This window comes from Heterocephalus glaber, unplaced genomic scaffold (genome assembly GCF_053883595.1).
Source record: "Heterocephalus glaber isolate CG9 unplaced genomic scaffold, H.glaber_assembly_v1.0 deba00001442, whole genome shotgun sequence".
In the NCBI taxonomy this organism is placed as follows: domain Eukaryota; kingdom Metazoa; phylum Chordata; class Mammalia; order Rodentia; family Bathyergidae; genus Heterocephalus; species Heterocephalus glaber.
In genome coordinates this window covers 25,760,612-25,777,039 of record NW_028258296.1, presented here as the reverse complement: position 1 = coordinate 25,777,039, position 16,428 = coordinate 25,760,612, and the positions used below count along the sequence as shown (strand labels likewise).

The following is a 16,428-nucleotide window of genomic DNA, read 5'->3' as shown; positions in this document are numbered from 1 at the left end:
AATCTCAAATATGAGTCAGATCTGTGGAGGAAAATTAATTGGGAATTCAAACTGTTCATTTATTTGATATAAACTATTGCTTGTTTCTAATAATATCAAACTTGACAAAAATTTCAAACATACCTAGGTTTGGCCACTTCACTTTTAAAAGGACTAAAAAAATATTCTTTAAAGATTTTAGTAAAATAGTTTTCCTAAACCCAAATACACTGCAAAATATTTGTTGCAAAATATGCAACAAAAATAACATTTCAATATAATTTAAGAGCATTAAGACAAGGAAATAAAAAGTTTGCCTGACTGGCCTGGTTTTTTGAGGAACTTTTCCAACCAGGCCTGTCGACGTAAATAAAGTTTACTTTCTGCTTCCAAAAAAAAGAGTTTACCTGCGGGCCAGGGATTTAGCTCAGTGGTTCCACTGCCTGCCTCGCAAGCGCAAGGGCCCGAGTTCGATCCCCAGTACCAAAAAAAAAAAAAAAAGAAAATAGTTTACCTGACTATAAGGAGATTACTCATGTGTAAATGATTCTTAACAATTTCCATTTTTATTAGAGACTGTTTTCTGGTCATTGTATGTCAGTATATTGTCTCAGTTGGAGATAGATGTGAACAAATTTATTAATTCCTTGCTATTTTTTATTCCTTTATAGTAAAACACTAAAAAATTTGAAATGAGGATGTAAGAAATACTTTATGTACCTAAACATTCCATTAAATGCTGGCGAGTATGTGAGGGTAACATACACTGTTGATGGGAATGTAAACTAATACAACCTCTATGGAAATCAATATGAAGATTTCTTTAAAGTAAAAATAAAAGTTACATTTGACCCAGCTATACCTCTCTTAAGTATTTTCCCAAAATGGCTGAAGACATCATACTACAGCCATACATGCATACCTATGTTTATAGCAGCACAATTCATAGTAGCTACACTATAGAAGCAGTCTAAATGTCAATCAACAGATAAATGGATTATGAAATGTAAAATATACAAACAACAGAGTATTATTCAACCATAAAGATGAATTTGAGTCATTTACAGAAAAATGGATGGATCTCAAGTCCATAATGTTAAATGAAACAAGTCAGACACAGAAGGTTAACTATCATATGATTTCTCTTATTTGAGAAACCCATACTGGAGATAAATTAAAGAGTAAAATAAAGGAGGATGGTAGGAAACAGTGGGGCAGACTCTTCAGATATGGGGAATGAGATCAGAGAAAAGTAAGAGAAGAAGGGGAAGGAAATTGAAAATGATTCCCCAAAATGATGATAATTATTATGTATCACAAATATATACCAATAAAAAGATGTTTCTTTAACAAATTCATGTAAAAAAGCAGTGCATTTGATATTAAAATAGTTTACGATATTTTCTGTGATAATGCTTTGTCACATGGACTGCATTATAGGTTTTGAGTATTTGTTGAATTTATAATTAAAGCTAATTTCTTAATTTAGATATTGATTTTCTTTAAACTTTTTTCTTTTTTGGGTACCAGATATATATATATATATACACACACACATATATATAATATGTATATATGTTACATATATGAACTACAACAAGAAATACTGACTTTTGCTAATGTCAATAGAACACAGAAATAAAGGCAAGACAAATTAATTTTGTGTAATAAATACATAATAGCTGATGAATTATGTATATCTTTATTACTCATCCAAGTGTCATCATTTCATCAACAAAGCACTCATTCACAATAATTAATTCAGTTATCTTTGATATTTTGTTGACTGTCAGTCACATTAAAAACATGCTTTTGCATACCTTTTCTCAATTTTGTCATTATGAATATTTATTTGTCAAGGTAAGAAGATAGAACATATTTTATTTAACAACTTTGGGCATTACTTATAATTTCTAAATATTTGGACATATGATCCATAGGCCTCTATTTTTTCTCTTGCCTTGGGTACCAGAAATGTTAGAAGCAGGTCATCTGCCAAGAGAAGAGTGGAATCAACCTTGGGCTTCTCCCTCCTCTGGAGCCATCCTAAAGGATGACAGGAGTGAGTGAGAGCCTTGAGTGTAGTTGGGCAGGGCAAGTTAGGATTTCACAACCTTTTCCTTTCTCATACCCTGTAGGAGATACACACACACCTCTCCCCAAGTTTTCACTGATGTCCAGCAATCTTTAACTAGAGGATGAACCTCTATAGCAACATTTAAATATGTAAATGCACAATTAAGATGCCACCTTAGTGTGACTGACTTTTAGTTAGTGTAATTAGTCTTCCAGTTCTTCAGCCTCTGGAATTGTTCACTAATAAAAAGCATGCTATTATTTAACTAAGGTACAGTCCTCATTGTCCAATTGGTAGTTTGGCTTGGAGAGAAGAGAAAAGTGTATTGAAGAATTGACAGAAGTCTTAAAACATGCAAAAGATTTGCATGAGGGATTATGTGTAATCTGCCAACAGTGGCACAGTGGGTAGTTGTTCAGGCTCTGCTTAGAGGTGCTCAGCCTTGAGGCAACAAGGGCTGCAGTCCTGCTCTTGTTCTGCTCTCCAAGCCGCATATGCAATGCCAGGTGGAGTCAGCCCAGAGGGTGCACCTCGCTCTCATTCTTGTAAAGCTCCTCCCTGGGACAGTTCCTCCAGGAACAGAAATAGCCCCAATTGGTGAAAGTTGCATGGGTGCTGCCTTAGTTACTTTTCTCCCATTGCTGAGACAAAATACTTGACACCTAAAGTTAAAGGGAGAAAGGTTCATTTGGCTTATAGTTCATAGAGGTTTCAGTCCATAATCAGCTGGCTCCAAGGCAGGATGGCAGAGGAGCCACAGTTCATGGTGGTAGAAGAGAGCAAAAGCAACCAGGGACCTTAACAGTGTGTTTCTGCCCCCTTTATCCCATCCAGACTTCTGGGATTAGGATGGTACCAAACCAATCACTCAAGTCTAGTGGTTTGGTAATCACATGGCCTTAATCCCAGCATCACACATTCCAGATTCAGCCACCTCTGAAAAAGAAAGTCCCACCTCATCCACATGAGGTTTTGGGGGGCACATAAACACAAGCCATAACAAGTGCCAATGTGTGGTTAGCATCAGGGGAATCTAGTTTATAACTATCTCATTTAATCCTTTTAATAACCATGAAAGATAGGGGCAGTCATAGTCCTCATTTTTTTTTTATTTTACTGAGAATACTTTATTTGCTGTTGGAAGTTGCTAAAAATGCACAGAACAAATACCAATAGAAAATGCACTGTATTCGAATCTCCCTATTCTATATAAAATGAATGGTGTACAACATCTGTTGGAAAAATGGCTGCATGGACATTTCTTATTTTATGCCCACTTATAAATAAAAATAAACCTTTTATTCAAGAGTATATAAAATCTGGGAATTCATATCCATATTCACAGAGGGCGTGTGGTTTCTGGAAGAGATGCACCATGTCAAAATTTCATCTTCGCTTGTCAGTGTTCTGTTCTTTCATGTTTCCATGGTCACAAGGTCAACCAAATCCAGTGAGCTCCAAAAACACTGTTTGGCAATTAGGATAAGCTGGTTACTCATAGGTTTAATAAAAATGGTTAGCTTTTAAAACATAAAAAGTCAAAATGTTAAAACGGTTTTTAAATTGTACAACAGGAAAACAAACTTAAAACTATTTTTTTTTTGCTCAATGTTGAGTTTTCATAAAACAGGTGTATAACAATGTTTATCTTGACAGCTGTTTAAAAAATTTTAAATTTCTTCCTCCCTCCAGAAAAACACACATCTGCACTGAGATAAGTCCAGTATTAGGACACAAATTATTTTTTGGGTCAGTCTTTATGAGGTGACATTCACCAATACTTCCTTGGGTAATTTATATGCTCCTCTTCCCTGTCACTACAAAAAGGGACTGACCTTAGTCACTTGATTAAAAAACAAATCAGATCACATCAAAAGTGTTTGTTCCCCATAGAAGCTATCACAGTGTATAGGCCTCTAGCTCTAAATAATAGAGTTCCAGATTTGTAAATTTTCTTTAGATTTCAGAACATAGGGTTTCCAAATCCTGAATCATCTTCTATGATAGCTGCAGAGTCAAAGAAGTCTGGCCTCAGCTCAGCTCTCTCTCACTGATTTCTTGATGGAAGCAGATCAATAACCATGGTGTCTTCAAATTCTTCATTCATATCTTTTAATTGGGTCCAGGATGGCATCATCACATCTTCAAAGATGGGCTCAGTACCTCCTTCCATTAGACCCCAAACAGCATGCCTTACTCCAGTTCTCACTTTCACATAGTTCATTCCTGTTCTGTCCTCCTGATTTGGGTCTTCTAACTTCAGCTGGCCTAACCAAGAGATCTGCATCTGTGGATTGTGTAAAAAGTCTGCTTCAGGACCATGTTCAGACTCAGGTTCTTGAATCTGTTCTCCCAAGGGCCAGCTATTCTCTCACAGCATAGTGGAAGTAAGCTGTGGGGCTGGCAGGGGGCCAGGAGTCTAAATTGTGGTGTCTGTTCTGTTTAGCCATGTGTCATCCAGATTTTCAGCTTCTACTCTTTTTTTGTGAAGTGGGGGCCGTCCTTTCTTATTTCTTACTGAGGAGGTTTTGCTGCTGCTCAGACTTTCTATCATCTTCACCCTGTTCACAGACTTTCTATCATCTTCACCCCCAGTGACTAATGAATTTCTATAGGAGATGAGTGGAAGCCACACATCTTCCCTCCTTTCCATCATCTGCTCAGTAAGGAATTTCTCTAGGTATGAATGAACCATCTTTTTGTCCTGTCGGAGAAGTTTAGAAGAAAATTCACTTAGTACTTCAAGAAAAGCCAGGTTAGGAGGTAGATATTCTTGTCCTTTCTGATTTTGGTATTTAAAGGCAAACTCTATGCCATTCTTGTGAAGGGTGGCAACTGCTTCTTGTGTCTTGATTTGGTCCAGTCCAAATGTAAGAGCAAAGCACTGAGCCAATTCTTTAATGCCACTGATGTGGGCAGGTATCCTGTGGAGGTTGGGACCTTGCTCTTGAACGAGTTCATTAAACAACTGCTGCAAACTGAGAATGAGGGTCTTGGCACACTGAATTTTATCAGTCTGCCGGGTTTTACTTAGTGTTTCCTTAATAATATCACCATAATCATTGTAATACTTCATGTAGTGTTTAAAGATATCTGAAGCTGCATGCATGTCAATAATGTCATAAATGATAAGTTTGCTGAAGGCAGCAAGTAGATTCTTTCTTTTATGTAAGGCCGCAATTTTATTAGCTTCATCTTTTTCATCACCCTCCATGCTCTGATTCTCCTCATCCTGATCAATGAAAACATGATCTTTCATGAAACTCAGCAGTTCAGACTGAAGTTTTGTATCTGGATTAAACACCAAAGGCTGAAGGCCCTCTCTGCCACCTGTCATTAATTGGTGGCTAAAAATCATAAATAGATCACAAAGTAACATGAAAGCCTGTTCTTTCACTGGAGTACTAACATTAGATAGGCACTGTTGGCAAACAGCCAAAAAGGATTTCACTGTTTTCTGCAATATCAACAAATCCTCCTCACAGTTATCTTGGTGGACCTCCAAAATGATATAGGGGGAAGAGATGCAACTCCCAAACCTGCTAGATATCCAAAGTGCAAGTTTGTGTTCTCTAAAATCGAAGAATGAATTCTAGGAACAATGCAGTTAAGAGTAGGAAAAATTTGTTGAGAGAGAGAAAGCTTCTGTCTAAGAGAGACAGAAAGGGGACTGGAAAGTGGGTTACTCTAGTCCTCACTTTTTCTTTTTTTTGGTACCAGAGATTGAACTTGGGTCCTTGCACTTGCATAGCAGGTGGCAAAACCACTGAGCTAAATCCCCAACCCCCAGTCTCAACTTTGAAGAAGAGAAAACAGGCTACGAAGTTAAGCACCTGGACAGATCAGGAGGCTTCAGGGTCAACATGCCACCGCTCCCAGGGCAGAGGACTAAGCTTTTGGGCCAAACTACCACAGCTCCCAGCACAAAGGATGTGAGCAGTGTGGGTGCCACCAGGAGCCCCCACCCCCGTCGAAATGAGAAGACACGTAAACAAGTCTCAAAATCAGACTTCCAGATCACCTACAGCAACCCCAAAGGGAAACGAGATAGAACACTCTGATACTGAACCACCTGGACTCCCTGAACTGGCAACAAAAGAGGATCTAGGAAAAATGAAATAAAAAATAATTTCTCACATAACAGCAGAGATTGTGCCCATAGTGCAAGACATGATTAATAAATCTAGAGAGGAGCTGAGGAACATGATGGAATCCCAACATAGGAAACAAATGGAATCCATAAAACAGATGCAAACAGATTTCCAGGAGATTAAAAACTCCATTGAAAGTCTACATAGCAGAATAAGCCAATGTGAGGACAGAATTTCAGATATAGAAGATAAGATTGCAATTAGAGACCAGGAAAAGAAACATTACTTCAAAATTGTAAGGGACCATGAGAAATCAATCCAGCAGCTGCTAGATGATGCAAAGAAAAATAACATATGACTGATCAGAGTCAATGAACAAACAGGAGAGAGTGCAGATGACATTAAAAAAAACTGTTCACAGAAATAAAGGCCGAAAACTTCCCAAGCAGAGGAAGAGAAAGTGACATACAAATAAGTGAGGCATATAGGACTCCCACTAGCCTTGATCAAAAAAAAAAATCTCCACATAGGCATATAATTGTTAAGATTCTAGAAACCCAACAGAAGAACAAAGTTATACAAGCAGTTAGAGAAAAAAAACAAATCACATACAAAGGAAAGGCTATCAGAATCACAGCAGACTTCTCAATGCAAACCCTTAAGGCAAGAAGAGTTTGGAGTGATGTATTCTGAGCCCTAAAGGAAAAGAGCCTCCAACCCAAACTGATGTACCCTGCAAGACTGTCTTTCAAAATTGTTGGAGAAGGGGCCGGGGATTTATCTCAGTGGTTTTGCCACCTGCTGCACAAGTGCAAGGACCTGAGTTCAATCCCCGGCACAAAAAAAACAAAAAACAATAAACAAAAAACAGAGTTTTGGGGCCAGGGGTTTAGCTCAGTGGTTTCACTGCCTGCTGTGCAAGTAGAAGGACCTGAGTTCAATCCCCAGTACCAAAACAAAAAAAACCACAAAAAAAATTGATGGAGAAATAAGATACTTTCATGACAAAGAGCACCTGAGGAACTTCATGAATACCAAACCAGCACTCCAAAAAATTTTACACAATATCCTAGGAAAAGACAACAAGGATCACAACCCCAGGAAGCCCAGCAGAAGGAATCCATCAGGCATGATAAGAAATTAAACCCAAAGGAGGAGAATCCAACAAAAAGAAAAGGAGATGACAAGGATAAGTCAATACATATCAGTTATAACCATCAATGTTAATGGTCTCAATTCACCAATCAAAAGAAATAGACTGGAAGAATGGGTCAAGAGGCAAGATCCAACAATATACTACACACAAGAAACACACTTATTTCAAAAAGAAATTCATCGACTGAAAGTTAAAGGGTGGAAAACAATACTACATGAAACAGGAACCTGAAAAAAAGCAGGAGTAGCTATTCTCTTTGCAGACCAAGTAGATTTCAAACTTACACTGATTAAGAGAGACAAAGAAGGACACTACATCCTTGTAAAGGGAGTAATCCAACAGGAAGAGATGACAATCATAAAGATCTATGAACCAAAACTAGTGCGGCCAACTATATAAAACAAATACTAATGGACATGAGAAATCATATAAGCATTAATGCAACAGTAGTGGGAGACCTCAATACCCCACTGTCACAAATAGATAGATCAACTAGACAAAAATAAGGAACAAAATACTAGACATCAATCAAATTCTTGAACAAATGAACTTTACAGGTGTTTACAGTATTCCACCCCACAAAATTAGAATATACATTCTTTTTAACTACATACAGATTATTCTACAAAATAGACCACATACTTGCTCATAGACCATGTTTAAGTAAGTGCAAAGGAATTGAAGTTATCCCCTGTATATTATCAGACCATAGTGCAATGAAATTAGAGATCAGTAGCAAAAGAAACCATAAAAATCACACAAACACATGGAAATTGAACAACACACTTCTGAATAACCAGTGGGTCACAGAGGAAATTAAAGAAGAAATCAGACAGTTCCTTCAATTAAAAGAAAATGACTATACAACATATCAGAATCTATGGGACATAATGAAAGCAGTCTTATGAGGGAAATACATACCAGTGAATATTCATATTAGGAAAACAGAACGAGCACAATTAAACAACCTGATACTAAACCTCAAGCTTCTGGAAAAAGAAGAGCAGTACAAACACAAAGCTCATACAAGGGAGGAAATTATAAAGATCAGAGGAGAAATCAATGCAATGGAGACTAAGAGAATGATACAAAAAATCAATGAAGCCAAGAGTTGGTTCTTTGAAAGAATCAACAAAATTGACAAACTCTTAGCCAACCTTATCAGAAAAAGGAAAGAAAAGCCCCAAATCTATGCAATTAGGAATGAAAAGGGTGAAATTACAACAGACCCAGCAGAAATCCAGAGGCCTGTCAATACCTACTTCCAGAACCTATACGCCAATAAGATGGACAACACAGAAGAAATGGACAGATTCCTAGATACATAGGAATTACCAAAGTTGAACAAAGAAGACCTAAAAATTCTAAACAACCCAATATCAACCAATGAAATTGAAAATGTAATAAAAAACTTATCAACTAAGAAAAGCCCGGGCCCTGATGGCTTTACTGCTGAATTCTACAAAACATTTAGAGAGGAACTACTGCCACTACTGTTTAAACTCTTCAATGAAATTGAAAGGGAAGCAATACTCCCAAATTCATTCCTGGAAGCAAGCATCACCTTGATCCCCAAAGCAGAGAAAGACCCAACTGAAAAAGAGAACTAAAGGCCAATCTCACTAATGAACATAGATGCAAAAATCCTTAATAAGATACTGGCAAATAGAATGCAGAAGATCATCAAGAAGATCATACACCCTGACCAAGTGGGATTCATCCCAGGGATGCAGGGATGGTTCAACATATGCAAATCAATCAACGTAATACACTATATCCACAGAGCCAAGGACAAAAACCATATGATTATCTCCATAGACACAGAAAAAGCATTTGACAAAATCCAATATGCATTTGTGATAAAAAACCTACACAAAATTGGAATAGATGGTCTCTACCTCAAACTGATAAAAACCATCTATGAAAAACCAACAGCCAATATCATACTAAATGGTCAAAAACTGAAATCCTTCACACTAAAATCAGGAACAAGACAAGGATGTCCACTATCACCACTCTTGTTCAATAGAGTTCTGGAAACAGCCACGGCAATTAGACAAGAGAAAGAAATAAAAGGAATAAAGATAGGTAATGAAGAAGTCAAATTGTCATTATGTGCAGATGACATGATACTCTATATAGAAGACCCCAAGAACTCCACCAAAAGTCTTCAAGAATTAATAACCAAATTCAGTAAAGTAGTTGGATACAAGGTCAACAAACAAAAATCAATAGCTTTTCTGTACACAAACAACAGATCCACTGAGAGAGAAATAGGGCAAACAATTCCTTTCACAATAGCATCCAAAAAACTAAAATACCTAGGAATCAACCTAACAAAAGAAATTAAAGACCTCTTCTCTGAAAACTATAGCACTCTGAAAAGAGAGATTGAAGATGATAGCAGAAAATGGAAAGACATCCCCTGTTCCTAGGTAGGAAGGATCAACATAGTAAAAATAGCCATACTTCTAAAACTGCTATATAGATTCAATGCAACACCAATTGAAATCCCAGCAGCATACTTCATGGACCTTGAGAAAACAATCCAAAAATTCATTTGGAACAAGAAGAGGCCCAGAATAGCAAAAGCAATTCTAGGTAACAGAGACACGGCAGGGGGCATTACAATCCCCAATTTGAAACTATACTACAAAGCTACTGTGATAAAACAGCATGGTACTGGCAAAGAAACAGCCCTAAGGACCAGTAGAACAGATTAGAAATGCAGAAACAACTCCAGACATACTCAGCCATCTCATCTTTGACAAAGAGTCAAGCATCCTCACTGGAGCAAAGATAGCCTCTTTAATAAATGGTTTTGGAAAAATTGAGTTTCAACTTGCCAAAGATTAAAACTAGACCTATATCTCTCACCATGCACTAAACTAAAATCAAAATGGATTAAAGATCTAAATATTAAAATAGAAATGCTGAACCGGCTGGATCAGAGGTTAGGTAGAACTCTTGAAGACATTGGTGTAGAAAAAGATTTCATGAACAAAACCTCAGTTGCCTGTGAACTAGCATAAACAATCAACAAGTGGGATGTGTTCTTACTAAAAAGCTTCTGTACAGCAAGAGAAACCACCAACAGAGTGAAGAGACCACCCACAATGCGGGGGGGGGGGGGTTTTTCACCTGCTGTTCCTAAGACAAAGGTCTCTTATCTCAAATCTATAAAGAACTTAAACAAATCAGACCTCCCACATTTAAAGACCCAATCCAACAATGGGCATCTGAAATGAACAGACATTTCTCAGACAAAGAAGTAGAAATAGCAAATAAACATATGAAAAAATGTTCAACATCCCTGGTAATTTGAGAGATGCAAATGAAAACAAGGCTGAGATTCTATCTCACCCTGGAAAGAATGGCTGCTATCATGAAATCAACCAATAACAAATGCTGGTGGAGCCTGTGGGGAAAGAGGAACCCTGCTGCAGTGCTGGTGGGAGTGCAGACTGGTGCAAGCACTGTGGAAATCAGTATGGAGATACCTCAAAGAACTAGGACTAGAGGTCCCATTTGACAGAGCTATTCCCCTGCTGGGTATCTTCCCCAAAGAATTAAAAGAATCATATCACAGTTGTATATGTGCACCCATGTTCATGCCAGCACAGTTTGTAATAGCTAAAACTTGGAAACAGCCCAAATGCCCACCAACTGGAAACTAATGGAACACTACTTAGCCATAACAAATCAACAGTTAGAAGCATTTATAGCTAAATAGATGCACATTGAGGCAATACTCTTAAGTGAAATAAATAGGACATACATGTGTAAATACCAAATAGTTTCTCTAGCGTGAGAAACTGAAAGTGTAAATAAGGACTAAAAGGTATAATAGATTATGTGAAATAGGAAGAAAAGGGGCAAAGGTTAAGGGGATGTGGAATGGGTAGGGGAAAGGAAAGAAGGGAATGGAATTAATATGAGAAAAAGAAAAAATGGAAACAAAGACTTTGTAAATAGGGAGGGGTGGAGGGGTTGAAGGGAGGGCAGGGGAAGGGGGAAAAAAGAAGAACCAAGAGAGTATGTAAAGGTGCAAATTTCCAATGATGAATATCATTATATTGCATACCTAAAATGTACCAATAAAATAAAATTTAAAAAAAAAGAAGTTAAGCACCTTGCTCAGTGTTCCTAAGTAGCAAACTCATGATGCAAAGCCAGGCTTCTCTGATTAAAAATACCCATGTACATTATGATAGTGCATTCTAACAATTTGTGCAGCTCGATGACATGGGTTGTCTTGGAAGGTAACAATTTTCATTTTTATTTAAGTGTTTTAGAATGGGCTGAATACCAACTCATCAAATATGTCATGAAAGGGATCCACATATGCAAGTGAATAGTCACTTAACTGTACTGGTTTTTTCAGGAGCACAGAAGCCACTCCATGTACTTGAAGTAATGTAGGATATTAAAGACATAACCAACCACTGGGAAAATTAGGGTAACCAAGATCTGGAAGCCACTATCAAAGGTCTCAAACTGTCATACTACAAGAGGTGATGCGCTAGTGTGCACCTGAAAGCCACAACAGATTTTAAGAACCCTACAGAAAGCTCCTTCCCTCTATCTTTGTCTATAGCACCAATCAGTATAATCCTTTAGACTCTCACCTCGGAACTGCTCAGAACCTTACAAGTACTCAGGCTTCTGGCAGTAACCGCATCGTGAGAATTACGGTCTCTCTTCTTTGCCCTTTCAATTTTACGGGAGTGTCTCAGTGATAGTGGTGCTGACTCTGACTGGGACCATATGGGGAAGGGGATTCTGGGAAACAGTTCCTGTGGGAACGAGGGTGGTGGGAATTTGTATTGATGACACTCCAGCAGAATCCCTAAGCCCCTTCCCATAAAAGTAGGACTTTATGATGTGTACTTACTAATTATCTGACTTCCTTTTCTTTTATAAGATGTTGAAAGCAAAAGGCTACCCAGAAAAGCTATAACACAGAAAGGTTAGGCTGGGCTGGGAGTTAGGCTGCACCTGTAGTTCCAGTTGCTCCAGAGGCTGAAGCAGGAGGATTGCTTGAGTCCAGGAGTTTGAGGCTAGCCTGGGCAACACAATGACACCTTACCTCTTAAAAAAAGAAACAAACATGCTTGGTATCTTCCCAAAAGAATTGAAAGAATTGTACCACAGCAATATATGTGCATCCATGTTCATAGCAGCACAGTTTGTAATAGCTAAAACTTGGAAACAGCCCAAATGCCCATCAACTGGAGACTGGATAAAGAAAATGTGTGTGTGTGTGTGTGTGTGTGTGTGTGTGTGTGTGTTTATAAAATGGAGTACTACTCGGCCATAAAGAATGAGAAATTAGAGACATTTTTAGCTAAATGGATGCACTTTTAGGCCATACTCTTAAGTGAAATATATAGAAGGGACACATGTGTGTAAATACTGAATAGTTTCTCTGGTGTGAGAAACTGAACGTTTAAATAAGGACTAAATGTATAATAGATAAATAGATAGTAAAACAGGAAGAAAAGGTACAAAGGGGAAAGGGAAGTGGCAGGGGTAAGGGAAAGGAAAGAAGGGAATGGAATTAACATGAGAAAATGAAAAAATGGAAACAAAGTCTTTGTAAATAGGGGTGGAGGGGTTGAAGGAAGGGCAGGGGAATGGGGGAAAATAAGAATCAAGATATATTAGATAAAGGTACAAATCTCCAATTATTAATGTCATTATATTATATACCTAAAATGTACCAATAAAATTAATTTTTTTAAAAAAGAAACAAACAAAGGGCCAGGATTTAGCTTTATGGCACCATGCCTGTCCTGCAAGTGCAAGGTCCTGAGTTCAATCCCCAGTACTGGAAAAAGAATAAAAGAAACAAACAAAAAGAAAAACAAAGAGAGAGAGAGAGAGAGATTGAGAGAGAGAGACCTAAATGTAGTTAAATTTTCACCTTATCATTTTGCCTGACATTTGAGCACTTTCAACTGAGCTCCAAAACCAAATGTGCTCCTCAGATTTTAGAAAAATTAGTTTTCACATGCAAGATTGTGTTCATAGAAAATATATTAAAGGGGGCAAAATGTAGGAGGCTTTTTTTCTTTTGACACAGGGTCTCACTATGTACTGTAATTCAGGTTGGCCTTAAACTCTCTATGTAGCCCAGCCTAGGCTTGACTTCACAGTGATTCTCCTGCCTCAGCCTCCTGAGTGCTAAGATTGGAGGCATGTGCCACCACAGCCAGCTTTTAGGAGACTATTTCTATGCATAATGAAACAGAATTTAGCTGGAAGGAACCTAGATATCAATTGGTCTCATATAGCCCAAACCACTTCTTATCCACCTGAAAGTTCACCAGAAACAAACATGAGCATCTCTGAGTGTGGTTGGGAGGGGGGGTGGTAACACCTCCACCCCCACTCCAGGAAGCTGACAAGCCATGGGACAGGGAGGAATTCTGGTAAGAAGGACAATGATAATGGAATTGTAGAGCTACCTCTTAAGGATTTAAGACCTACCAAGATGGCCCAGCCTGACGTCTGGCAACACCTTTAGTGTACTGCAGGAGCCAAGGGAGGTTAAGAGATTAAGTGAAATCATGAGCAACTTAGTAGTAGATTCAAGAATGGAACTCAAGTATTCTGATACCCAGTCTGAGATGCTTTCCATCACAGTGTTATCTATCTATTTTTCTATCTATCCATCATCCCATCCTTTTTTCCTTCCATTCTTCCCTTTATCTACCCCCTTATCTTTCTACACACATGTAATCATCCAGCGGTGTGATCTCTTCTTTCTTTCATCCCTGACAGCACGTGAAACTCTATGAAGATAGGTGAAAGCATCTATTTCCTTTTCTAAAGGTAATGGAAGAAGGGGAGTGGGAAACAGGGCAGCTATTGGATTTTTGTTTGTTTGTTTTGGCTCCTATCTGAGTAAAGAAAAAGATTTTAGTCTATATCACAGCATCATAACAATAGCAGGACCTATGAATTTTTCCAATAGGTAATTCCAGGCTGAAGACAATGTATTTGAAGAACAGCCTAGTGTGCTGCAATATTAAAACAGTAGGCCACTATGGGGGCAATATATCAGCTATTGATGATGAGATTACAGACTCCCACCTCCCAGTATTCTCTCTTCTAGGTCCCAGCACTCAATTTTGCTGCCAAGGAACCCCTGCTGCTGAAGTGAATGTAGGGCCTTGGTGGTGTAAGCAAAGTCTTTTGCTTACATTTGGTGTAAGAACTATTTATAAGTGGCTTTATAAGTACTAGTGAAACCACCTACTTTGATATCACCTTAGGAAGCAAGACCTTAAAATCACTTGCTCAAAGTTAGAAAATCATGTCTCATTTACGTACCTGAATCTAATCATGGTATTTATGCATATGGTTTGTTTATTATATTGAAAGAGCTATTCTCTTCTGCCAAGCCTTAGGGGAACATTAATCAAATTCATTAATTACTTAACATATGGCTTACATCTGAAATATTTTGTCTGAACTTGGGGACTGAATTTTAAGAGGCACATTGGCAAACTAGAATGTGTTTAGAGGGTGGCCAGGATTAATAGTAATAAAATATAATTTACAAAAGCAACACTTATGAGTCTTTTGCTAAGCACATTGTGTGGGTTGTTACTTTGTATCTTTACAGCATTTTACCTTTGGGCAAGCTGAGGATTAGAAAGCTTGGGTTGCTAAGGGTCACACAGTGAGTGACTTAGGCCCTGATGTCAGAACTGAGTTATTAGCCATTCAGTGTTTTGGGAGAAACCTAGGAACTACGTCATGGGAGAAGCTATAAAGAACTGAAGATGTTTGTGCCGATGAAGGAAAGGATGGGAAGATAAGTGGAGGCTAGTTATTGGGTGGCAACTTTTATCTCAGTATAAGGAAGCTCCATCTTTAGAATTCAGCAATCTGGCACAAACTGAAAGACTTTCCTTTCTTAGGAATGGAAGCAAGATTTCAGTGCTAAAATATGCTGAACCTATGAAGTGAGAAAATGGGCCAGAAAGCCAAATTATTGTTTCAATTTCTACTTACTATTTGAAAAACAAAATTAAATGTCTCAAATTCCTATGATTTTTCTTAATTCCTGATTGGATGCTAGATTTAGACTTACCTTCTCAGAATAGTCAACTATCTCCCTTTGTGATGCTGAGTCTTTGGAACTATTGCAGCTCTTAGGTTTGACACTTAGATTCCTACCTCACATTACTGCTCTGAGGATTGAATAAGTTAATATGTGTGGAAGGGCTTTGTAATGGTTGCATGTTTTACAGATGCAAGGGATCAGAAAACAAAAGAATATGTTTTAAGTCCCTGGGATTTTTTTTCTATATAATGGTACAGATCAGCCTTTAAGACTATTGAATCAACTAGACATTTGTTCTAGAATGTGGTCATATATATCCAAGGCTATTACTACTAGTGAATTATATGTATACAATAAGAACTAGTAGTACCGAGGACTTGCTTTCAAACAATTATATTGTTTTCTAATATTAGAAAATTCTTTTTATCTTATGTTTGGAATCTCCCCTCAAAGTCTGTAGTCCAGGCAATCAATATGAAAGATTTCTACCCTTTTTTTTAATTGAACCCAGGGCCTGGCTCATGTTAGGCAAGCACTCTACCACTGAGCCATATCCCCAATTCTTTTTAAATTTTTTAAAAATTTAAGACAAGTTCTCACTGAATTGCTTACACTAGCCTCAAACTTGTGATCCTCCTGCCTCAGCCTCCCAAGTAGCTGTGATTAAAGATTACACTATGCCTAGTGTCTTGGTTACTTTTCTCTCTTGCTGAGACAAAATACCCAACACCCAAAGTTAAGAGGGTAAAGGTTTATTTAGCTCACAGTTCATAGAGGTTTCAGTCCACAGTTGGCTGGCTCCAAGGCAGGGTGTCACATGGCAGAGGCTTTGCCAGAGAAGAAACAGTTCATAGGAGCAAAAGCATCAAGGAACCTTAATAGCCTCTTTCTGCCCCTTTTATCTTATCTAGACTCCAGGGATCAGGGTGGTGCCAAACCAATCAGTAGACTGATTTAGTAGTGACACACCACACCCTTAATCCCAGCATCACACACTCTAGATTCAGCCACCTCTGAGAAAGCCCTATGACCACATGAGGCTTCGGGG

General features: G+C 38.0%; 1 pseudogene; it reads right to left on the bottom strand.

Moving 5' to 3' along the window:
- Positions 1-4,324: 4,324 nt before the first annotated feature.
- On the bottom strand, positions 4,325-5,921 carry LOC101701916 (cohesin subunit SA-1 pseudogene; annotated as a pseudogene).
- Positions 5,922-16,428: the final 10,507 nt, after the last annotated feature.